Here is a 25,215-nt window from a genome sequence, read left to right as displayed (position 1 = left end):
TGAAGATTTTTGTCGACTTTTGGCAGAGCAAGCAATTTGTTTTTTAAAAAAATCTGGCATCTTTGCACGCACATAGGCAACAGAAATGAACAATATCAATATCAATTGCGTTACGGAATTCCATTTTTATATAGTAGACTACTGACAAAGACATCGGAGACATTAGACTATGAAACTCTGCCAGGACCGCAATTTTATATCATACCGAAGGGAATGGATGTCCCTAAATCAGTGAAAGCCATTCACACCGGAAAAATGGTAGGAAGGTTATAGTGTGACAAACTGTTTGCGACTGTGGGAAAATGTCACGTCCGTTCATTATCGACTAACACAATGAATGGCAAAATTTACGTGATAGAGTGTTTATAAAAATGGTTTTTACCCTTTATTTAAATCATAACAACCATACAATCGCTTGGCCCGATCTTGCTTCCTACCAAGGATGCGCTAGAGGTGTATAAAACCTACAATGCCCCATGTGTACCAAAGGAAATGAATCATCCAAACTGCCTTGAAGTTCGCCTATCGCCTATCGATTTGACAAGGACAAAGCTGAGAAAACATATGAAACCAGCGGACAAATCGCCGAAAGTTGTGAAAATGAGAAACCACAGCCTAAAAATATAGGGGGGGCTCCACAAAAGGAGGAAGAGGGTAGGATTTGGGAGAATTATTCATCTTCGGTTACTTTGTAAAATCTCGATTTTTGTTTCGGTTGGAATACCCCCAGCTCTGTAACAAAATCACGAATTTTTTGCTCAAAACCCCTGTTTCTTTTTTCCTACAACTTAGAGACGTAAGACGTAAAATCAACCGAAAATCCAGAAAAATATTATTTTTGACCGGAAGTGTTGCCAGATAGACTATTTTTGTATTATAGAACAACATTAGCATGTCTCGACAAATAAAATTAAAAAAAAACACCTATAACCCTGAGGTAATACGAGTCAATCTCGAGATATAACTTTTTTCTTTTGTTTGTAATTTTTCCACTCCCAATCTACCATTAGATCTATAGTCAGATTTGGTAGCTTAACGGAAATATTGGAAACGTGTTGTTTCAGGGTGGCGAAATCCTGGAAAATCAGGAAATGTCAAGGAATTCAATTTTCGATAAGGAAATCAGGGAATATCAGGGAAAACCGAAAAACAATCATGGGAAAACTTTTTACCGGGACGCGATTCTTTTTTAAACGGCTTTTCATCGCTGAACTGGATTTTTCTTTCAGCCTTAAGATTCAATAAGGAACCTCTACTGTTTAATTTCGTATCCGGCGGTTCTAGGAGGAAGAGGGAGGTCACTCCCCTAACAACGAAATATTTCTTGAGTAGGCTGGTCCAAAAAAAATGATGTTGAAAAAGTCAAGACGCTCAACCCTAAATTGAAAGATAATGTCATTTATAGTATTTTTGTATAGATGAAGAAAAAAAAAATAGTATTTTTGTAGAACATTGAAATAAACTAAACCATGCAAAATTTTCAAAAGTAAGCCTACAAAAAAAAACTACACTAAAGTGTAAAAAACCGCGTGAATTTCGGAATCCGCGTAAAAAAAACCGCGTAAATTCCGGAATCTGCGTAAAAAAACCGCGTCAATTCCGGAATCCGCGTAGAAAAAAACGGCGTAAATTCCGGAATCCGCGTAAAAAAAACAGCGTTAATTCTTCATTCTGAGTGAAGGGAAACTGAAATCCACACACAAAAAAAAAATACCGCGTAAATTCCGGAATCCGCGTAAAAAAACGCGTAAATTCCGGAATCCGCGTAAAAAACCGCGTAAATGCCGGATCCGCGTAAAAAAAGCCTCGTAAAAAAACTCGCGTAAAAAGCGACCTTAGTGTATACGGAAAAATATGGCAATCGAACAGCATTGCAATAAAATACAGAAAGTGGTTTTTTAGCTTAGAAAAGTCATTTTCTCATAAATCACGTTTCGGCAACCTGAAAACATTTTTTTAGAAAGTCGAAATGTTCTACAAAAATACTATAAATAACATTATCTTTCAAGTAGGGGTTGAGCACCTTGACTTTTACAACACTGATTTTTTGGGACACCCTACTCTTGAGGCAAAAGTAACAAAAAACTACAACATAGTGGTTAACTTTAAAGCCTTTTTTCTTTGAATGAGTTTGCCGCGAAATTAATAGTACTGCGTGATTTTTTTACACTTGAAATTAAATTAACAAAAAAACTTATGCCCCTCTTCGTGAAGCGGCTGGAGCCGCCAATATTTGTTTATAAAGCGGCATTGAAAACTGGAGCGCTCGAAAACATCATACTATGTGGGATGAGAAGAGCAGAAAAAGAGACGACTAACGATTTGTCATGTCGTGAGCGAAAGGATGCTTGAAAACGTTTCTGCTGTGGCTACGGAGTGCAGTGACGGAAAAATTATTAAAAGCCGTTTCGATAAAGTTGCTTCGAGTACTGAAAATCCGACCCACGTATACTGCAATTCCTTCTATCGATTCAGTTCTGAAAACGGCTTTTAGTTCAGCATCGGGCTCCACGATCAAACTAATATCATCACGAAAAACTAAATTCACCAAAATATAATTTTTTTTGTGGTATGTTGCCTTTTTTAATTTTGTGAGATTAATTAAAAGAAAATATCTGGCAACATTGCGGGAAAAAGAAAAAAAAATTACCCCTTATAATCAGAGATATCCTTAAAATCATTTTTTTGGTTGTTCTTTGCGCTGGATAGTTAACAAACATTTTCAAATAAATATGACTGTTTGATGAAAATTGAGAAATTCAGAACTAATTTCGTAAAAATAAAATTTTATATCTCGAGATTGACTCATATTACCACAGGGTGACAGGTGTTTCTTACTTGAAATTTTCCGAAGAACACAACGAAATGACCAAATTAAAAAAATGGCTACATTTATCATAAAAACACAATGTTAGTTAGAAAATGAAAAAAGAGGTTTAATAAAAAATACGTTTCTGTAACAAAGAGGAGGGTCCCACAGAGCAGGGGGTACTCCAATCGGTTTGTGGTAAAAAAATGAACAAAAATTGCCAATTTTTCATGAATTTACCTTTAATCGCACAGACAAAACTACTCATGCATCATAAATCATAGTAACCCATGAGTTAGCAAAAAAAAAAAATTGACAGCTCTATCAGTCAAACTCTAACTGTGATGGCGAAAAAAGTGAAGCTACTCCATTCAGAAGTGTACGCGTTCAAAGTACGGTACCCTTCCGCGTCAAAAACGGACATCGTGCGGCACTTTGTGGACGCCGGGTATGTCCGTTCCGGCATCTACAAAATCTTGACACTATTGGACAACGATCAAAGCATCGAAAGAAAGCCCGGTTCTGGACGGCCAACGACCCTGAGCGACAAGATGCTTCAAAGTATGCTGAGGGAAAAGTGGCTAAATTGCTGCGTACACTTGGCCGGGTGCATGCGGTAAAATAGTGATAAAGTATTTGGAGAACCAGGACATACATGTCAGGAAGCGGCAGTCCCGTCCACTGGCCTCAGTCAAGTCGATTTTCCCGGTGAATCGCGACGTGGCAGTGGTAATGGACGATAAGACCTATCTCACCCTGGATGGCAACGACTGACAGGGAACTTCGTATTTCACTTCTCCCACGAAGAAAGTGAGCTCCGAGGTTAAATTTATTTCACACACCAAGTTCCCCAAGAAAGTGCTGCTGTGGCTGACAATCAGCGAGAAGGGGATATCAAAGCCGCTCTTCTTTCGCTCCGGGATGGCCGTGAACGGGGAAATTTATAGTACGAAGTGCCTGCCAGAAGTTGCGTCGTTCATCAAGAAATACCATAAGGACGAAGACACGGTGTTCTGGCCAGATTCGGCGTCGGCCCACTACTCGAAGCGATCGTTGGAGGAGATGGAGCGGTTGAATATCGATGTGGTACCGAAGTCGGCGAATCCGCCCAACGTCCCCCAGCTGCGTCCCATCGAAAATTCCTGGGCAAACTTGAAGCGCAAGATCTATTCCAACAATTTTGTCGCGAAAACTGAGGGGGAATTAATAAAAAAAAACGAAGAAACAGCTTAAAAACATGCCTAACACGCATGTTTTCGTCCGCCATGGCGAATGTTCCGGTTAACTGCCGGAAGGCCGCTCGCAAGTACGTAGATTTTTTTTTGCAAATAAGATAATATAATTACCATTAAAGGGAAATTTATCCAACTCCCAGATGATTAACTTCCTTCACATTGAGTCAAATCTTTAAAGATCGTGTCTAAGTGGTGTGGACACTTCGTATGGAATGACTCATACATATTCTACAAAATGACTAAAAGGTTTTTACTCGTGAATCTTCAAGGATTTAAACCGCAATTGGAGTTATCATTAAGTCTGAGTCAATAATTAAAAGTCTGATTTAAGTTTGTCGTAAAAAAGACTTGAAGACTTTCCAGAGTTTTTGATGACTTAAATCCTGGAAATACAGGTTTAACATTTGCATTAAAAAAAATGAATAAAATCCGCTGATTTTTCATGGGTTTACCTACACACCCACTGACGAAACTACCCATGCAGCATCAGCCATAGTAACCCATTAATCATCAGAAAAAATTAGCAGCCCTGTCAGTCGAATTTTAACCGTGATGACGAAAACAGTGAATCTACTCCTTTCAAGAGGATCGCGTTTAAAGAACGGTACCCCGCCGCGTCGAAAACGCTTGTTCCGGCATCTAGAACAGCCGCTTTCAACCTTTTTTTGTCCGCGTACCCCTTGGCGACATTTTCCAAATCAATTGTGGCTTAGAATGCTCTCACAGAGCGGGAGAGAGTAGTGGTAGATCATGCTTTAGTAGCCTAGTTCAAGTTTCAAATTGAACTATGGTTTGTTTGATTGCTACAGTCATGTTTTAAGAGCAAGTTTGAACATTAAATGAAGTATTATAGAGAGCTTTATCCGCCATTACTGATTTTTCTTTCGCGTGTCCTCTGAATGATTTCGCGTACCCCTAGGGGTACGCGTAGCCCAGGTTGAGAACCGCTGATCTAGAACATCTTGGCACTATTGGACAACAATCAGAGTGTCGAGAAAAAGCCCGGTTCGGACGGCCAACGACCCTGAGTAACAAAAAGCTCCAAAGGATGCTTAAAAGGTAGACCAAGGGAACAATGGCTCAGCCCTGCATGCGCTTGGCCGGGAGGTCGGTGTAACTGGTAAACAGTGAAAAAGTACCTGGCGAACATGGACATACAGTCATGGAGAAAGAGTGCGCAGTGATTTTAATTGTTGTATGATGTTATGTTACGTCATTAAGATCTGCAGACACTCTTTTTGAAAGAAGAACGGAGAAATAACTGGAGAAATTTCTTTGTCGGTGATTCCGAAAATTTTTTGCGTGAGTTAGTGTTTTTAAAGTGGCGACAAAAATAAATACGCTATTGAAATATATATACAAAACAATCCAAATTATCTTTCTTTCTCTACATATTGTTAGCAAAATGATTATTTACGTCACAAAACTCACTTTCAAAATTTTCTGGCCTGTTTTTTGTTTTGTAAAGCCATATTCAATCTTCGTGGAATGTTTACGCCCAGATTTTCACGAGTAGAAGCTGAACTAGCGACTGTCCGACGTTCCATAAGTCTGTTTTATTCTAGACTTTCAACCTAGACTTTCCCATCTTGCATCCCCATCTTCCATCCAATTTCTAAAGGATTTAAATTAGGAGTCTGCGTTGGTCAAACTAATAATTTTATATTTTTGTTTTAAAAATTATCTTCGTGTTTTCAATGCTGTATGTTTAGGATCGTTATACTGCATAAAGATCCAGCAAAGTGGCATGTTTTCTTCGGCATATGGAAGCAAAATCGACCACCTAGGTACACACACTCTACTTCAAAAGCGACACATTTTGGCAAGAACTGAATTTTCTAAAAAGTTTTTAGACTAGGGTGCAACTGAATGGCACATCGTGTCTTGGTCGGATGAGTCGAAATTTAACCTTTTTGTTTCAAACGGTCAGCAGTTGGTGAGAAGACCGGTGAATACTGCCTTCAACGCACAATTAACCACGAAAGTAGTAAAATTTGGAAGTGACCACAAAACGGTGTAATACTGTTTTCTGATGCTTGTATGGAACCCATTGATTTTATAACATAGACTATGAATACTAACGACTGGGTAGATATTTTACGTAGCGCAATGCTTCCGTATGCCAAAGAAAACATGCTTCTTCGTTGAAGAATAACGATCCTAAACATACAGCATTGAAAACTCGAAGATGATTTTTAAATGAAAATATTAAATTATTAGTTTGACCAGCGCAGACTTTTAATTTAGATCCTTTAGAAATTCTATGGAAGATTGGGAAAGTCTAGGTTGAAAAGCATCGTCCAAAGAATAAAACAAACTTATGGAACGTCGGACAGGCAGCGTGAAATGCTAGTTCAGCTTCTACTCGTGAAAACCTGGTGGTAAACATACCCGGAAGATTGAATATGGCTTTACAAAACAAAGGACAAGCCACAAAATTTTGAAAGTGAGTTTTGTAACGTTAAAGGTCACTCTGGTAATAATATGTAGAGAAATAAAGCTAATTTGGCTTGTTTTGTATATATATTTCAATAGTGTATTTATTTTTGTCGCCACTTTAAAAACACTAACTCACGCAAAAATTTTTCGGAATGATTGACAAGGAAATTTCTCCGTGCCTCTTTTAAAAAGAGTGTCTGTGGATCATAGTGACGTAACATAACATTATACAACAATTAAAATTAGTGCGCAAATACGAAAAATTATCCAACACTGCAAGTGTATTTATCATTTTCTCCATGACTGTATATGTTAGGAGTCATTTTTATTGATTTTAAAATGTTACTGTTCCGTGTCAAACCCTTAGTTCTGAAAGTTATGTTTGCTTTTTTCAAAATCATCGCTTGATTAAAAACCTGAAACATTGAAAAAATATGATAAGGTAATTATTGAACGGCCCCTGAATAAAGTGGTCAAGTAAATTTTCTCGGTGAATCGCGACTTTGCGGTGGTAATGGACAACGAGTCCATCCATCTCACCCTGGATGGCAACGACTGGCAGGGCAATTCGTATTTAACGTCCCCCACGAAGGAAATGAGCTCCGAAGTGAAGTTCATTTCACACACCAAGTTCCTCAAGAAGGTGCTGCTGTGGCTGACAATTAGCGAGAAGGGGATGTCAAAGCTGCTCTGTACAAAGTGCCTTCCGGAAATTGCGTAGTTCATCAACAAATACAATAAGGACAAAGATGCGATGTTCGGTCCACTACTCGAAGCGACCGTTGCGTTTACCAGTGTTATTATGCCCCATACCGAAATCAACAATGTACCAAATGTTTCTAGCATTTTTTAATTAAATCAAAACAAACACTATGCACAGATTTTATCTTAAATTTTGATTATTGCTGTTTTGCTCAACTTGATTTAGCTCCCATTTCGGCTTAAGTTTCACTTCGTTTGACCTTACCAATTATAACCAGTGAACCAGCTCCGTTCGCATGACAATCAGTCATACTCCAACTAATCTCATTGGTCCGAATAACTGAAGCCAATTGAAAAGTCCGATATCGTCGAAGCAGATAGCCTGAAGCGTGACTTCCAATTCCAAACAAGGTTTATGCTTTTTTTTTTACTTTGTGCTGGGGCTCCGTCATAATGGCTCATGTTCAATCGAAGATCTTCTCGGCGCTCAATAAAGCACTAGAGGTTCGTCACGTAACAAAGCTAATAATTGTTTTGTAAATTTAGAGTAAAACAAAAACATCATCACCAAGTACCAATTACTGAATGATGGTGACCACATAAGACGTAACATTACCACAGCCACGCTGCTTCGGTTGCTGGAGCCCGCGTTGCAGTCAGTATCGGTAACGCAATAGCAGAAAAAATCCGCATCAACTTTGCAACATTGCACCTTTACAGCCACACTGTGCGTTAGTAACAACAAACTTGGTCGAACGTTCATAAACTTGAAATTTTCTCCGGCCATTTCTCCGTAAATACTAGCTCTGAGTGCCAACGCTTTGCAACACTAAACCGGCATGCGTTACGTGGTGGCGTGATTAGGATTTGCGCGACATCGGCAAAATATCTCAACCTTCGCTCTTCGATTCGTCGGAGAACGGTCGGGTGGGAGACTGTAACCATTGATGGCTTTTTCGCATTTTTTACAAGCCTCGGACGTCAATCGAAGTGATTGGTAATGATTTTTTTTTCTCTGCGCCCAGTTTAGTTTCCGTTTTGCGATTTCAATATTGAGACTGCTTGTAACCTGGACCAAGCGACTTAGACGCATGAAAATGCTATGGGTTACCATTATTTACAATTTTATTACTGGTAGGTGGACTGATCGTTTTGACTTTGATTAACGGCAGCTCGCGAGCGGCTTTAATTTTATCAAGCATCTGGTATGACACTATGATGCACCAGGCAAGAAATATCTTAGCTTAAAGCCTATCTGATCTGATGCTGAGGTAAACTATTAATTAACTTGTTTAAGCGCGATTCCATGCGATTGTCACTTACGAATGGAAAAGGAGAAAGTATTTCTTTGGCACGGTGTTTTAAGTCTTGGGTTTATTGATTTGCAGCATTACAATCAAATGGAGATTTTTATTACAAATACCCGGAACGAGTTTATTATGCGCTTTTATGACGGGTTATATAATTCATTATCTGGATAAATTGCCAGAACTACTTTATTATAGCTAGGAGGGAGCAGTTAGGATAAAAGTCATACTAATGCACGCTATTATTAACTCCTTAGAATTTAATTTTTAATTTTTAAAGCATGTGCAAACCGTTGATTGGATACCAGTTTCAACAAATTAAAGCAAAAAAGTTATTATGAAATTGATTGTAACCTAACTGTAAACTGCTGATGGGAAAGAGTCCATTTTTTCTCACTTAGTAGACAAACAAATAATCTTAAGCAGTTTCCATTGTAGCGTTAGTAGGATTTTCGTAAATTTCACTCGAAAGTATCAAACCTCTCATGAAGTGCAAATTTTCAGTTCAATTAGCGCAGACGGGAAAAGTTGTTCAGTGCCTCAACTTGTTTTCAAGCGGATCAAAACTTACTAGTTTACATGGCGCAGTAAACTTTGAAGCTTCTGCTGTACAGATAAATTTACTGCGATGCCAACCGAGCAGAGATGGTGAAATTGATGGTACCCGTTTTTGTTTGTGATGCTATATCTTTTCTATCTTTGGCTTACATTCAAACGCGGCTTGATGTGCAAATTTCGTAACAACCGACCAGAAAATAAGCGAGTATGGAATTTGCCAACTTCAGTGAAAAGAAGATGCCGTGGTAACTTTCCCACAGCAGCAGAGCGGCCTATCGCGAGATGCAGCAATGGCTGACGGCGTCGTTGGCTTTCCGGTACGGTGGCTTATTTATCGGTCACAAATAGGCACCGTGCAGGGTAATGGTTCCGGTTTCGGGTAATAACTGTTAAAATGTTTAACTGTGCCCGTATCATGTTTTAAATTAGATATTTTATATTACATCACACATCATGTAGCCCATTTACTACACCATAACCGTAAGCTATAGGAAGCAGAAAACCCACCAAGCTAACCGGTATATTCAGCACAATTTTTGCTGCAATTAACATTCAAAAATTGTCACGAAATATCTAACTGTAAATGGTAAACAATCGAACCGCACGTCGTATTCTCGTATGGAAAACACATAGAGAGGAAGTAAACTGACGGCACACGCGACGGATATAACCGAGTGAACCGATTTTACTGATCATACTGCCTAAGGAACTACAATAATGCCGTAGAACAATTACAGGATTTACTAAATGTTAATCAGACAATTTTTATAATCGTGGACCATTCTACAGCTTAATTATTCATTTATCACTTCAAAGTAAGCTGTAAAGAAGCCATTTTTTCCAATATGTGTGTGTGGAGCGAAGAAAAACTAGCTGAAGTTGCCTCGCAGCTTGAGCGTTCGGTCCATGAGGAACTAATTTGTTATTATAAAATTTCCCAGTTAAAGGCGGGGGCGGGTTCCCTGCAGCCCCCATAATGCGATAATAGTGCGGTCTTCAAGCTAAAACGCAGAGATGAAAGCTATTAGGCATGATTGAGAAATTATCACTTCTTTCTTCCCCGGCCCGGCCGCGAAACAGGAGATGCCTAATGAAAATGAAAATAACGCCAGGAAGTGTAATGAATTATATGCAGCTTTTGGCCTTCTCGGAAGATGAACTTCCGACTTTTGGTGATTTTCAATAATAGTCGATCAAATTTTAGGCTCTCTGGCCGCGTGTATGATTAGGAAACCTATGCCAGCCAATTATTTTAATTTTGAAACGCGTCGGAGAGTTTTCCATTCATGGTCGTACAGTAGCATGATGAGCATCATGAATGCGATTATTGAAAATGGATCCATAATTAAAGTGAATTATGCTTCGATTGTAGCTTAGATAGAGCTTCAGATACTGTTCAAACACTTCTGTCACTGCGATTTAATTTGATGGTGGAAACATTTTTTGTAGATTTTAATAACTACCGTAAAATCGGCTCACTCAAATAGCTTTTTAAAGTGTTATATAAGTATGTGACTCTTCAATGGTTTTTCTACGGGTTTTGTATTTTCAAAATCAGTACTGAGTATACTAGAATGCATATACAAAATCCATCAGCATTGGTTTTACTGTGCTATTGATGTTTTCTGTAACCAGTGACGAGTTTTTCTATTGCGGGTAACTTTAAAAATGTAATAAACGTTCAAATTGTTATGTATTTTGGAATGCATTGAAATAAAATTTTGTCAAAGGTACGTAGAAAATTTTTCGATTATTTCGAATTTGATTAGATTCTAATAATTTTGGATATCACTTAGGAAAGTGCAAATTTAAGGCAAAAAAAATAGTATGGCTCCAATACTCTACATTCGAAAGCTTAAGGTGTTCCCCTCAATATGCTACCAAAAATGAAATGTTCTATCGGCGGGTCTAGAACAAATTTTTTTTTTTCAAATATATTTTGTAATTGAGAAGCTAGTAAGATGAAAACTATGAAGAGTTATCAACGGTCTCTGACCATTCACAATGGTCGGAAAATTAAGATTTACGGCCAAAATTATTTTTTGTTGTCAAATTGTTTGTTTTCTACTGCAGATGATTTTGTCATATAAGAAAATATTGTAGTGATAAGGGGCTGTCCATAAACCATGTAAATTCAGGCATATCTCAGTTTTTTTCGGAACAATGAAAAACTCAGCAGTGTATACTAGGTTGGGGAATCGTTGTATGGAAAAAACGAAACTTGATAGCAGAAAGCCAGAACCAAGTTTTTTTTGTTCTATTTGGAGCCCTAAACAATCCTAAATTTATCGGAAGTCGATTGGTTTATTCTCCGCTTGGCGCATTGCATTTCATTAAGCCGGTACATTGGTAATGTTGGCAGAAAACAAGATTTTCTGCATTAAAATCGACATGCCCAACTTTGAACAGCTATAGTTCTTCTTAGAGACATCGTAGCTCTTCAGTGCCGTCTGCAAAGTTGTTAGGCATCTAAAATACTATACTTTAACATAATGTAGTGCATTATTAGATCATTATTGAGCTCCCTAGAAAGGTAAATGCAAAAAAGTAGGTTTTCCCATATAAATTTTCATACAAATTTGAAATGCAATGCGCCAAGCGTAGACAAAACCAATGACTTTCTGTAAGTTTAGGGTTGTTTGGGGCCCCAGAAGGAACCAAAATAACTTGGTTCTGGAAAATCGATCACTTTTCCCCACCCTAGTGTATACAAACGAATAATTATACTAATTTTTCATATTCTCAATGTGTTCTGGACCAAATTGGTGTGATATACAAAAAATTTTTTTGATAAATCACCCAAAATTTCAAAACATACAAAAAAATGAAAAAAATTTTAATCATCTTTTTCAACAAAAACGCAATTTTTTCGCAAACTTTTAACATTGATTCTTGAAGGCACAAACAGGACTCTCAGGCTTACTATCAGTAGCCTTGCTTAAACGTGCTTACATTTGATGTTTTAGAAGGTCAAAATTCGGAAAATTCTGAATATTTTCTACGTGGCCTGCGGCAGACTCTGCTGGGTTGAAATCAAATACTTTTCCGGTTCGAGGAAGCAAATATAATAAGCACAGCTTTAGTAGGATTTCATATATTCCAAAATGTTCAGAAAAGCTGTTTTCCTTCATTTTTGAGAGAGATAACTTTGGAGGCGCTTCTCAACATGAACTGTTATATATATCAAGATTTCATTGATAAATTATGAAAATATAAATCAAAAACTACATTTTGGTAATTTTCGCCACTTCTCTATAAGGAGACCGTCTTTTGAGCATTCTAAAGCTTTAAGTGTTTGTTATTTCATCTAATGAAACATTTCTGCATTCTGCATAATCTTAGATTTTTTGAAAAAAGTATAGTGGGGGAAAAACGGCCATTCGAAAATTTCGAGTCCAAAGTCTGCTAAAAACAAAAAAACTGCTGTAACTTTTTTTAACAGTAGGGGAACTGTTCCATTATTCATCTCAGCCCTTATATTCATCTTATACAACATGAAAACACAATTGAAAACAAGTAAAAACGCATATTTTCTAGTTAAACCAATCTATTAATCCATGGAATGGATTTTTCTTAGTTCACTTTAGATTTTTCATAAAGAGAATCCTCAAAAACTCACTTGAAAGCACTAAATTTGATATTATATTCGAGCATCTGCACTCGAAAACTCACTTATTCCAATCACCTACCTCAGAAAACAAAAACCGCGCATTGCTCTATACGGCTTCAACGGGACTCGTTCAGCAGCCAACCAAAGTTTGTTTTCATCTTTAGCAGACCACTTTTTATTTTAATCATTAAACAAAATCACTCACTACGCTGAGAGTACTTTAATCTTCAAAATTTTCACCTCGAATTTCCACAAACAAGCTTAACTTAGCAGAAATATATAAGATTAATTTTTACAAATCCTAAATTTCAACTGCATTTATTTTCATATTTTTTCACTGCGTTGTTAATACGAAAAAAATAATACGGAATATGTTAAATTATTGACATAAATCGACAGCACTGCAGTGGTTACAAAGATTTCCAATTTTGCACGTAAACAACTACAGCGGATACGTGATTTAAGTTTTGAGATGAACATGGACGCTTTGTGAAAAATGGTGTGTTTTTTTTTTTTTATTTCCAATACTGGGCGATTCCATAAGAGCATGTAAGCGTATTTTGTTAATTTGTTCAATGATTTCGTGAAAATTTGGTGTTTACCCGATTAGAAGATCATAACTAAAAAATTTCAAAAATCTATCTACACGAGATACAAATAACATATTTTGATACGAATTTGTATTTTTCCATATGCTTCCCGATCAGAAGAGCATAACTCAAAAATTACAAAATTCTATCAACGGGAGATACAAATAACATATTTTGATACGATTTTGTATTTTTCCATTTGCTTTTGATAACAAAATTGAATCTGAATGAGTTATAATAACAAATCCTGAAATGATGTTGTTCTGAAACAAATCTAACAGTTTTTTCGTCTCTATCAAAACCTCTCGTTTATACGATGGTTGTTATTATACTGTTCTATGTGCTATCTAATTTTGTTAGAAAGCTCATACGTTAGTAACAAAGTTTGATATGGGTTTGATATTAGTAGAATATTTTTTGTTATGATTTCTGTTATTTTAACACCTAACGGGATCAAAATTAAAACAAAATCTGAAAGGTTTTTAACATAACAAATTAACCGCCTCTGTTACATTTTTGTTTCGTCTTTCTGATCGGGTTTTGACATCATTAATTAATCTGAACAAGATACCATAACAAACCCTGAAATGAAGTTGTTCTGAACCAAATCTACAAATATTTCGTTTTATCAAACCATGTTATAAGTAACAGCCGTTGTTATCAACCTGTTCTATATGCTATCATATTTTGTTAGAAAGCTGATACGGTACTAACAAAGTTTGATATGGGTTTGATACTAGTAGAATATTTTTTGTTATAATTTCTGTTATTTTAACACCAAACGGGATCAAATTGAAAACACAGCCTGATAGGTTTTCGCATAGGTTTCGCATAACAACCCGATCAGAAGAGCATAACTAAAAAATTACCAAATTCTATCAACAAATAACACATTTTGATACGATTTTGTGTTTTCCTATTTACTTTGGTTAACGAAATTGAATCTGAATGAGTTATTATAACCAATCATGACATGGAGTAGTTCTGACACAAATCTAACAATTTTTTCATCTCTATCAAATCCTGTTGTTTATAACAATGGTTGTTATTATACTGTTCTTTGTGCTATCTACTTTTGTTAGAAAGTTGATACGTTAGTAACAAAGTTTGATATGAGTTTGATATTAGTAGAATATTTTTTGTTATGATTTCTGTTATTTTAACACCTAACGGGATCAAAATTAAAACACAACCTGAAAGGTTTTTCACATAACAAACTAACAGCCTCTGTTACATTTTTGTTTTGTATTTCTGATCGGGAAACTAACAGCATCTGTTCCATTTTTGTTTTGTCCTTCTGATCGGGTGTCTATGCATTGTTCGTGAATATCGGCTTAATGATCAGTGCGTCTTGAACTGTCCTACAGATCAGACGTTTTTTGGGTTGCTTGTGGACTGGTCTTTGACTGCCTATAGCTTCAAAGTTTGTGTTTTGTCAGTGTGTCTTTTAAAGATTACCTGAAAGTTATTTCCCATCAGTCTTTCTCAAGACTACCTACTTTTGAATTTAACATTTGTTTTAACTTTTTTCGTATCACCTGAAATGGCTGGACGGAAAAAGAAACCTCGCATCGCTGCGGGGAGGAAAAGAGAGGCATCTCTTTCTGACACATCGAGTGTCTGTAGTGACAATCCTTTTGATATTTTGCCTGAGCAAGAAGCTGGTGAAATGGAAGTTATTAATAATGAAACTATACAAAATATAAAATCTTTAAAAAAGGAGAAAGTTCCACCTATTGTGGTAACTATTTCTTCTGAATTTAATATATTCAAAAAGGAACTTGCAACGTTTGTTTCTGACGTTAAAGTTACCTATCAAATTGGCCGTAGAGGTGAATGCCGCTTATTAGCCGACTCAGTAAAGGGTCGTGATCGTCTTGTTCAGTATTTAACTGACAAGATGTACAAATTTTTTACATATGACACCAAGAACGCCAAGCCGTTCAAGGTTGTCTTGAAAGGTCTCACCAACGATCAAACCGTTGATGAGATCAAACTTACTTTAACAGAATTACTTGGCATAGCCCCTACCCAAGTAATTCTAATGAAACAAAAATCACGAGGCGAAAACAGTCAGAGAACTGGAATTTCCCTTGTTAATTATTTAATTCATTTTAACCGCAATGAGGTTAACAACTTAAAATTTTTTGAAAAAGCACATGCTTTGTATAATGTGCGTGTAAAGTGGGAAATTTATAAGAAGTATGGCGGAGGTGAAAAGCATATCACCCAATGCCGTACTTGCCAACGTTATGGCCATGGTTCCAAATTCTGTAACATGGACCAAAAATGTCTTAATTGTGGAGACTCTTCTCACAAAAAGGACACATGTCCTGTGAAAGAGAGTAAAAATTTTCGCTGTGCGAATTGTAACGGCAACCATATGTCAAATTTTTATCAATGCCCAGTCCGTTTAGCAATTGTTAAGGCAAGGCAAGGTAAACAAAATTCAATTTCTCAATTAAAACCAACTTCAAAACAAAATTCTCCAAGCGTACCACTGACGCATAGTTTACCTACTCCTTTGCATACCCGTTTAATTTATGCACAGGTTACAGGTAGTTCGAACATTATACCGCCTAGTGTTGGTAGTTCGAAAATGACCGTTAATATGGGTAAGCAAAACACGCTAGAAAATAATTGTACACCTGTTACTCCAGCTAATATTGCTGCCGAAAATATTTTTTCTAATGTCAACTGCCTGGGGCCTATTACGGCAGGTAAACTTTCTTTTTTGCAACAGGCAATGTTCGATCTTATGAACGCCATGTTGCAGGCAAAATCAATGTTTGAAGCCATTCAAATAGGCACAAATTTTACTATTAAAATTGTTTCTAATTTAAAATTCAGCAATGATTTTAAATAAAACAATTAAAATATTAAATTGGAATGCTCGCTCATTGAAGGCCAATGAGAATGAGCTTTTTAATTTTTTAACAGTAAATAATGTGCATATTGCAATTATTACTGAAACATTTTTGAAACCTAACATGAAATTAAAATATGATCCCAATTACGTGGTTCATAGATATGATAGGATTCAGGGTTCCGGCGGTGGAGTTGCAATTGTTATTCATCGCCGAATCAAACATCGTGCTCTTCCCCATCTTGAGACGAAAGTTATTGAAACTTTGGGAATTGAAGTTCAAACTGAACTTGGGATTTTATTCATTGCCGCAGCATATTTACCATTTCAATGCACACGCGAGCTCAAAAATTATTTTAAAGGTGATTTACAAAAACTCACCAGAAATCGTTCGAAATTTTTCATAATCGGCGATTTTAACGCTAAACATCGTTCATGGAATAATTCTCAAAGTAATTCCAATGGTAAAATTTTATTCAATGATTGTTCTTCAGGATACTATTCTATTTTGTCTCCGAATAGTCCTACATGCTTTTCTTCTGTAAGAAACCCTTCAACAATTGATTTGGTGCTAACAGATCAAAGTCATGTATTGATGTCATGATTTGATCACACATGCTGACTTTGATTCTGACCATCTTCCAATAACTTTTTCTTTATCACATGAATCAGTTTTAAACCCTATGAGCTCTGTTTTTAATTATAACAAGGCTAATTGGGAAAGATACAAAACTCATATTGAGAGAAATTTCAATAATGAGCTTGATTTGCAAAACGAAGTGAATATTGATTCCGCTTTGGAAGCATTAAAATGTGCAATTGTTGATGCCAGGAATTATTCTGTTCCAAAGGCTCAAGTGAAATTTGATTCATCAATAATTGACGAAAATCTTCAACTTCTAATTCGTTTGAAAAATGTCCGCAGACGTCAATATCAACGTTCTCGTGACCCTGTTTTTAAAACTATTTATAAAGATTTACAGAAAGAGATTAAGCATAGATTTACTCTTCTGAGAAATCAAAATTTTGAGACTAAAGTTGAAAAATTGAAACCATATTCAAAACCATTTTGGAAGCTGTCGAAGATTCTTAAGAAACCTTCAAAGCCTTATTCAGTTTTAAAAGATGGTGAACGTTTTCTTGTATCCAATGAACAAAAGGCTCAAAGACTTGCTCAGCAGTTTGAGAGTGTTCATAACTCAAATTTGAATTTTGTGAGTCCAATTGAAAATGAAGTCACACGTCAATTTGATTTAATTTCTTCCCAGAATTTTTTACCTGCAGAAATAATTGAAACTAACTTGAATGAGATTAAATCAATTATTAAAAATTTCAAAAATATGAAAGCACCTGGTGACGATGGAATCTTTAATATACTAATCAAACATCTCCCTGAGAGCACAATGGAATTTTTAGTGAAAATTTTCAATTGCTGCTTCAAAATTGCATATTTTCCCAAATTATGGAAAAATGCAAAAATTACTCCCATTTTAAAACCGGATAAGAACCCAGCTGAAGTTTCAAGTTATCGACCAATCAGTTTGCTTTCTTCAATGAGTAAACTGTTTGAGAGAGTTATTCTTAACCGAATGATGTCACACATCAACGAAAATTCAATTTTTGCAAATGAACAGTTTGGATTTCGCCATGGGCCTTCCACAACTCATAAATTGCTCAGAGTTACTAATATGATACGAGCTAACAAATCTGAAGGTTATTCCACTGGAGCTGCTCTTTTAGACATAGAAAAAGCATTCAACAGTGTTTGGCATAAAGGTTTGATTGCAAAATTGCCAACTTTTAATTTCCAATTTTCATAATCAAAATTTGAAAAATTGTCTTACTGATCGAACTCTGCAGGTTGTCTATCAGAATTCAAAATCTGATAGATTTCCTGTCAGAGCAGGTGTGCCTCAAGGTTCAGTCTTGGGTCCAGTCCTGTACAACATATTCACTTCAGATCTTCCTGATTTGCCTCCAGGATGCACAAAGTCATTGTTCTGCGATGACACAAGCATTTCCGTAAAAGGAAAAAGTCTTCGTGTCATATGCAGTCGATTGCAGAAAAGTTTAGATATTTTTTCTTCCAACTTGCAAAAGTGGAAAATCTCTCCCAATGCTTCTAAAACTCAAAAGATAATTTTTCCGCATAAGCCTAGGGCTTCTTTCCTCAAGCCAAACAATAATCACGTTGTCAAGATGAATGGGGTTATTTTAAGTTGGTCCGACAAGGTTAAGTACTTGGGACTAATTTATGATAAAAAACTTATTTTCAAAGAGCACATTGAGAGTATACAAGCCAAGTGCATCAAATATACGAGATGTTTATATCCTCTCATTAACAGGAATTCTAAACTTTGTTTAAAGAACAAACTTTTGATTTACAAACAAATTTTTAGACCAGCAATGCTTTATGCTGTACCGATCTGGTCAAGTTGCTGTTCAACAAGGAAGAAAACGCTCCAAAGGAGTCAGAATAAAATTCTGAAAATGATTTTGAAGCGTCCTCCTTGGTTTGGTACACTCGAATTACATAGACTTACTGGTGTTGAACCATTAGAAGCTATGTCAAATAAAATTATTAACAATTTTCGACAAAAATCGTTGCAATCCTCAATTGCTACGATAAGCTCTCTTTATAGCCAATAAGTTAGCAATTAAGTTAGTTGTAAGTTTACTTCCCCTTTTCTGACAAGTAGGTTTAAATCCCTACGAATGATAAGTCCTAATTGCGAAAGCAAACAAATCCTAACAATTAAAATTACAAATTTCTAACAGTGTTGAGAAGTCACCATTTGTGATTGGACACACATACTCATTATTTACTAATATTTATCATAAATACTTAAGCTACTAACAAATCCCCCCTTTAAAAAAAAAAAAAAAAAATCGGCTTAATGAGAAAAATAATGGAATAAATACCCTATAACTTTTTTAATCGTTTTTCTGAAAATGGATATTCTATAAATAGAATACAATTACAATCAGTTATCAAGTTATCAAGAGTTGCTGTCGACAATAAGAAATTTGCATGTTTGCATCTCTTGTCAACAAAACTACTTAGGTCCTAAATCTAAACAATTCGTTCTTTTTGGCAATCAATTGAACTTGCTGTCCGAGGAGTAATTCCGTTTTGTACCACTGGAAAGATTTAAAATGTTGGCTATGCTAGGTTGTGCAAATAATCTCCCAACTGGTCTCAAAGTACGGTCTTAGTCTTAGTTAGAGTCGTCGTATGTTCGAATTCGGCTGGGAGAGCCCATAAAATTAATCACATCTCAAATTTTCGTAATTTATACATGTAATACATAACTTTCACATGATTTCTTTAAAAAATAAGAATGTGTGAATTGCCAAAAAATCGACGCACTCTACTCAAAGATATAGCAACATTATGATTTTAACAGTTTCTGGACACTAAACTATAGGGTACCTTTTTACCCCACTAACTCCTTTTCCAAAATATTCATATGTTCAAGTTATCTCGTAGATAAACAAACCGTGGAAATTCACGTTCGATTGGATAACATCAATACAAAATTTTGGAGGGTTTTCTACCCCACTTAACCCTTCACAAAAATCTGATATTATGCAAACTAAACGAACAAACGCCAAGGGTTTCAGTACAATTGAAGAAACCATAGAAAATTCACAGGGATGGTTAATATTTCTTTTTTTCCAGTTTAAGCTCCGGGATAATTTTATTTTTCGCTTTTCGTGTTACTTAAGCTCCAAGCGGTTGGAGTGGTTGATCCATACTACATGATCAGGGTGGGCCCTTTGCCGAAGGGCCCAGGGTATTTACTCCCTTTACCTCTTTTGAATCCCCTCCCCTCATTCTTTTAAATCCGATTAGCTTGAAAAAGAATGCTTGGTTAGAAAATGACAGCTATCACATTTTTTCGTAAATCTCGGTTCAACCTGACTGAAATTCCGGCAATGTTGTTGCATCATGTTTTTTTTTTGCTGAAAATGACAGCTCTCAGCCCTGCCACGGCCGAATCGGGAATACTTGAAATATTATTCAAGGGGAATAGTTGCTCTAAGTTTTGGTAAAGGTGCCACCCCTCTGGATTCCTCCTCGTTTCGTGAGATTTTCCGAACAGATTGAGCAAACGCTGGGAATTTTCATACGTATCAATTGCTCCATGTATCAAGTCATATGGTATGTAAGAGTGAATTTTGGAGTTTCCAAATTATTTCAGAACATAATCACAAAACTACATATTTTCATGAAAATTCTAATAACATAATCGTTCTTTAAGTTTTTAGCTCTACATTGTTGAAACAAACATAAACAATATAAACAATATCGCACGCGCTAGCCTGGAGGACTTATAGTGGTCTCGATCAACTAGATTAGTAGAGAGAATTCGTTATTGATATTGTTTTCGGCACATTTTGCATGTTGTAGGATAAGTACAACGATACACCGTGCCCCAGTACTGAGCCGAGAAAATTTTTAGCTCGAAAACATCCTCGACCTGATCAGAAATCGAACCCGACATCACCAACCGTGTGTGGGAGAGCCTACCGACATCGCTAACCACAGAACGGACCCCGAGGACCACATTACGGGGACTACATTTTTGAAATAAGTTCTCCTGAATCCATACGCGATTGTTTATTTATTTTAGCATGCGAACATTTTGAGAAAAACGTTTTTGAATTCATCAAAGTACCTACGCATTTTAATGGAAACCTGATTTTCTCAGTTTTCCACGGTAGGTTCCAACCTAATTGTTCGATTTTCAAACTCTACATTTTTAGAGTAACGTCTTCTGAATGCAAAGATAGTGAAAGATTCAGTGTCAATTAGCACTGAAGATTTTTAAAATTATAGCTAAAGTGAATGACATACCGCATTTACACATGTCGAAAGTGATAGAATTAAGTGTGAAGTGAGTGATCAAAATGAATACATTAGATTCTTACAAAACAACCACTTAAGCACTGAAAAAAACTTTAAGAAAAAAATTAATTTGAAGTGAAGAAGATATAAAATGCATTGCATAATATATAATCTATCAACAGTCAAAAATTATTATATTCAACAGTCCATCTAAGTATTGAAGAAAATTACGATTACGCAGAAATACGTATCTGCGTAATGCGAATAAGTGAAAGTGATAGAATAAAAAACTGAAGAAGATCGAAAGTGTAGTGCATGTAAATACATTCCATCAACAGCTAAGATAATATATTGAATTAAATTCAGGGAAAATTCTTTGATTTAAATATTTTTAATGATAGAAAACACACTGAAAAGTTTGTAACGTTTGTAATAGTAAACACACTGGAAATTATAGGCCATTCTGATAATATTTTTGCTAATTCAAAGTACTCTCCACAAATTCTGAGGTACTTGTTTTCAGAATTTTTCACTCGGCTGCAAACTGTGCTATTTTGAAAACAAAAAAATTGAAGATTAAAAAAGTTTAAAATTCATTTTTTCTCATCAAACATTTTTAAATTTTCTTGACCGGTACAAAAACTGAAAAAAATGATAGTAAAATAATTTAAGTAAGCTTTCTATACCTATGATTTAGGAGAAACAAAAAATAGATACAAATTTGATAAATTGAGAAAAAAGTACTCGAGAACAAAGAAAATTTTCAAATGTTTACTTTTCATGTGCCCAGCCCATTTCATAGATTTGTGCCTCTTCTAAATCAAAGCAACCAAAGGCAAAGCGAAGCAAAGGTGCTACATTCCGATTCGGAGCTCGTTTTTTTTACACACAGACTTCGCAGCCGACTGTTTAGTGTACAGGAGAATTGCAGGGCTAGCGCTACGATCTTACTGACTGGCTTAATAGGCCAGCATCGTACCTCGAGACCATCTGAGGATTGAACTGGGTATATAAAGTAGTGACGTATATTCTACAGAACCAATCGACATAAATGTGTAATTTATAACAGATAGCATACGAACAATCTAATATACATTTTCGTTTCAGTAATGTCACACTGTGTACCGAATAGTTCGCCGATTTTTCCGAAATAATTGAAACATTTTTATAGAAATAAAATACCAAGGTACCGCTTTGCCAAACAGCTCACAACAGTTTTGTCAGATAAAAATGTCTTGACCTAGATGAATTTATTCATCCAAGCCGAGTGTTTCCTCACGACAAGTGAGTCGCCAATCTAGAATTACAAAACACTTACCGGCAAAAAATTTTACACTGCGATTGTATTGTTTATTTATTCCACCAGCGTTCGCCGTTTGTCGTCTTCAGCACCGTATTATCGAAATGACGCTCTGCTTGCCAAACGCTGGCCCAAACATTCGCGCTGTCCGTTCTTTGGTATAGAAGAAAAACAAAACAACAGCTACGCCGCGCCTCTCTCCGCCGCCCGGTGTAGGCCAATTTTCCACTTGGCAAAACAATCACGAAATCACCCTTGGGTCAAAATTTTCTCACGCCACACTATTTTTGTTTTTTTTTGTTTGATGATGCACCAACAAAACACTCTTTCAACACTTCACCAATCTTGAAAGCAAATCCATTGATCGGTTAGTTAAAACTGTTTTGGGGGAAAACTTCACTGGCTTTCGATTTTAAGCAACAACAAAACCTGCACCAAAGAAAAGAGACAAACAATAAGCATACGCTTCGGGGGCCTTTCTTGCGTATCGCGCGTTGAAAATCACATGAAAAATAATTCCGAAAGCTGTGATTTTACACCGCCCGGACGCGCACAAGCGCAATTGGTGGAGAAATAAAATTTTCTACACAATTCACACCGCGATTTGACCATTCCGATTACACGCCTGTTTCAGTTTCACATTTATTAAGCCGCACTCGGTTTAACTTAACTTCAATGGAAATCTCTGAATTAAAAAAAACTGCTACTGTTGCGGTGAATTTCTGTTAGCTTTCCACACAAATAAAATAACACGCACAAAATGAAACGCACGAAAAATAAATCAATCAGTTGGCGTTCACTACCAACTAGAGATCAGGAAAAAGCCAACAGAAAATCCGCTTTCCTTTCAGCTGAAAAGGTACGCCGCCCACCTGCAAGAGAGATAGCCGTTGGTGGAGGAAAACTCTTCGTCGTCCACTGACTTGTAGTAAGCAATCATGCAGGGCCTCCTAGCCTAGCCAAGCTGCTGGGTCGAACCAGACTGATAACCACGCGCTGCTTCAGCAACAAACACAACACTGGATGGTATGTCTCCACCGTGCGAGCGACGAATGTAAACTGTTGCGGGAGCACGCGCGGCTCCAACCGACAATCCCAAAGCGAACCAGCACCAGTTGCTTTGAACGGCGGAGATCGACAGAGTGAGAGAGAGAGGTCCGCCTGGCTTGGCCATGAAACGAAGCGATAGTGCAGAGCACTGAGGCTGAAGGCTTCGTTACAACAACTGCGTGTGGATATGTTGAGTCGAGCGCCCGCCACACCGGTGGATGTAGGAAAATACGCTAAGCGAACGTTTACTCTGCGGTTGTCATACCGGGGAAGCGAACCAAATGTTTAAAACTCAATGCGAGAGAGAGTTTTACTAAGTTGGTTTTTAACTATTGAGGTAAATAATAATACAAGATAAGCCATTGTTTTCGTGTTCCCGGTCAATTTAGGTTGCTTCCGAAGATTTCTACATAGTAATTGGGAATTATCATAAAAGTTATTGTTTGGCATTCAATACGCTTAAAATGAGAACGACGAAATTTTTTGAAAGCCTAATTGTGTGTCAGATTTGGCATAACTTTCAGTCACAGTTGAGCTTAGTTTTATTTTGATTTTGTCTCAATTCTCGAAATTTTCACCTAGTTTCAAAATTATAATTCTTAGTCGTAACTCAGTTTGCTTTTAATTTATTCGTGTCTTAATTTTAGTTCAATATCAACTGAATCTCAAATCATGACAGGCACGAATTTATTTTTGTTTCAACTCGAATTTACCTGAATTACGTTCACATTCACTATTTTAGCGTTAGTATCCGTTGAACTCAAAGCAAAACTCAGTTCATGTTTGGTTGATTTTCAGCACAATTTTACCTTAATTCCAACTCAATCTCGGTTAATGTTTAGTGCAGTCTTAACCTGGTTGTAAATTAATTTTAGCTTCATGTTTGCTAAATATAGCTTAGCTCCATTTATCCAATTCTAGCTCAATTTTACACTTATTCCTATATGTTTTAGTATAAAATTCATTTTTATTTTCAATCTGATTTAAACACAGGATTTAATTTTAGTTCACCTGTTTGATTTTACCTGTATCGAAGGTTTATCCAAATACAGGTCGGACTCGATTATATGTAGGCTCCGATTTTTTTTCACTATATATAATCGAATTTTATATATAATCGAATCAGAGAAAAAAAATGTTTTATGTTTAATTTTCATAAATGATTTGTTGTTTTCGAATGAATAAGAAGAATTTTATTTTCGATTCATCCCCCTAAAAGTCAGAAAACACATTTCTTACAAAAAAATACATATCTTGTAGTTATTCCTGATGTAATTGCAGTCAAACGTAAAGAAAAATTATTTAAAAAAAATTTAAAAGTATATGTAGAGTTGTCAACTTATTTGTATTAAATTTCTCAAATTTAAAAAAAAAATATTTTTTTTTCATTTTTTTTATTTTTGAAATCATTTTTGTTCAGGTATTTTTGTTTAGGTATTTTTAGTTTATTTTACATTTCATTTATTTTGAACAATTTTCAAAATTTATTTTTTTTTAATTTTTTCCTATTTTTGCCCCTTTTTATCAAGCGTTACGTATTTTGTAGATATTCTCTTACTATACTAGTGTGACTTACTAGCTCTAGATAAGTCATATTTGAAATTCAAGAAAAAAAGTTTTTTACTTCTATAAATAATCGAGTCAATATATAATGGAGTCTCTATATAATCGAGTCCGACCTGTATAGTTAAATTTCGTCTGCATTTTCGTTCATATTCAGTTTTATGTTTTTTTTAGTTCAAAGCCTACTGCAATTGTATTATATTTTCATATCAGTTTAGGTACAAAGCTCTAGTTTTGCTCAATTAGTTGAATTATTTTATTATTATCTCTGAATTTCGACTCAGGTGGAATTCATTTCAAATAAATTTCCGATAAATTTGTTTTTGTTCAGCCA

General features: G+C 36.0%; 1 protein-coding gene across 2 annotated transcripts in view; it reads right to left on the bottom strand.

Moving 5' to 3' along the window:
- LOC129722173 (uncharacterized) overlaps positions 1 to 23,384 on the bottom strand; it is a 71,625-nt gene extending 48,241 nt beyond the window's left edge. Inside the window, exons 1-2 of one of the 2 annotated variants that reach the window (XM_055675442.1) lie at positions 23,141 to 23,384; positions 22,287 to 22,697 (exon numbers count right to left, since the gene is read on the bottom strand). The gene's annotated coding sequence lies outside the window, so the exon portion shown is untranslated. The other variant, XM_055675443.1, reaches the window with a different exon arrangement.
- Between the last annotated feature and the right edge of the window lie 1,831 nt (positions 23,385 to 25,215).

The sequence above is a fragment of the Wyeomyia smithii genome, chromosome 2 (assembly GCF_029784165.1).
Source record: "Wyeomyia smithii strain HCP4-BCI-WySm-NY-G18 chromosome 2, ASM2978416v1, whole genome shotgun sequence".
In the NCBI taxonomy this organism is placed as follows: domain Eukaryota; kingdom Metazoa; phylum Arthropoda; class Insecta; order Diptera; family Culicidae; genus Wyeomyia; species Wyeomyia smithii.
The sequence above is the reverse complement of the archived record's forward strand: the minus strand, read 5'-3'. Positions and strand labels throughout refer to the sequence as shown.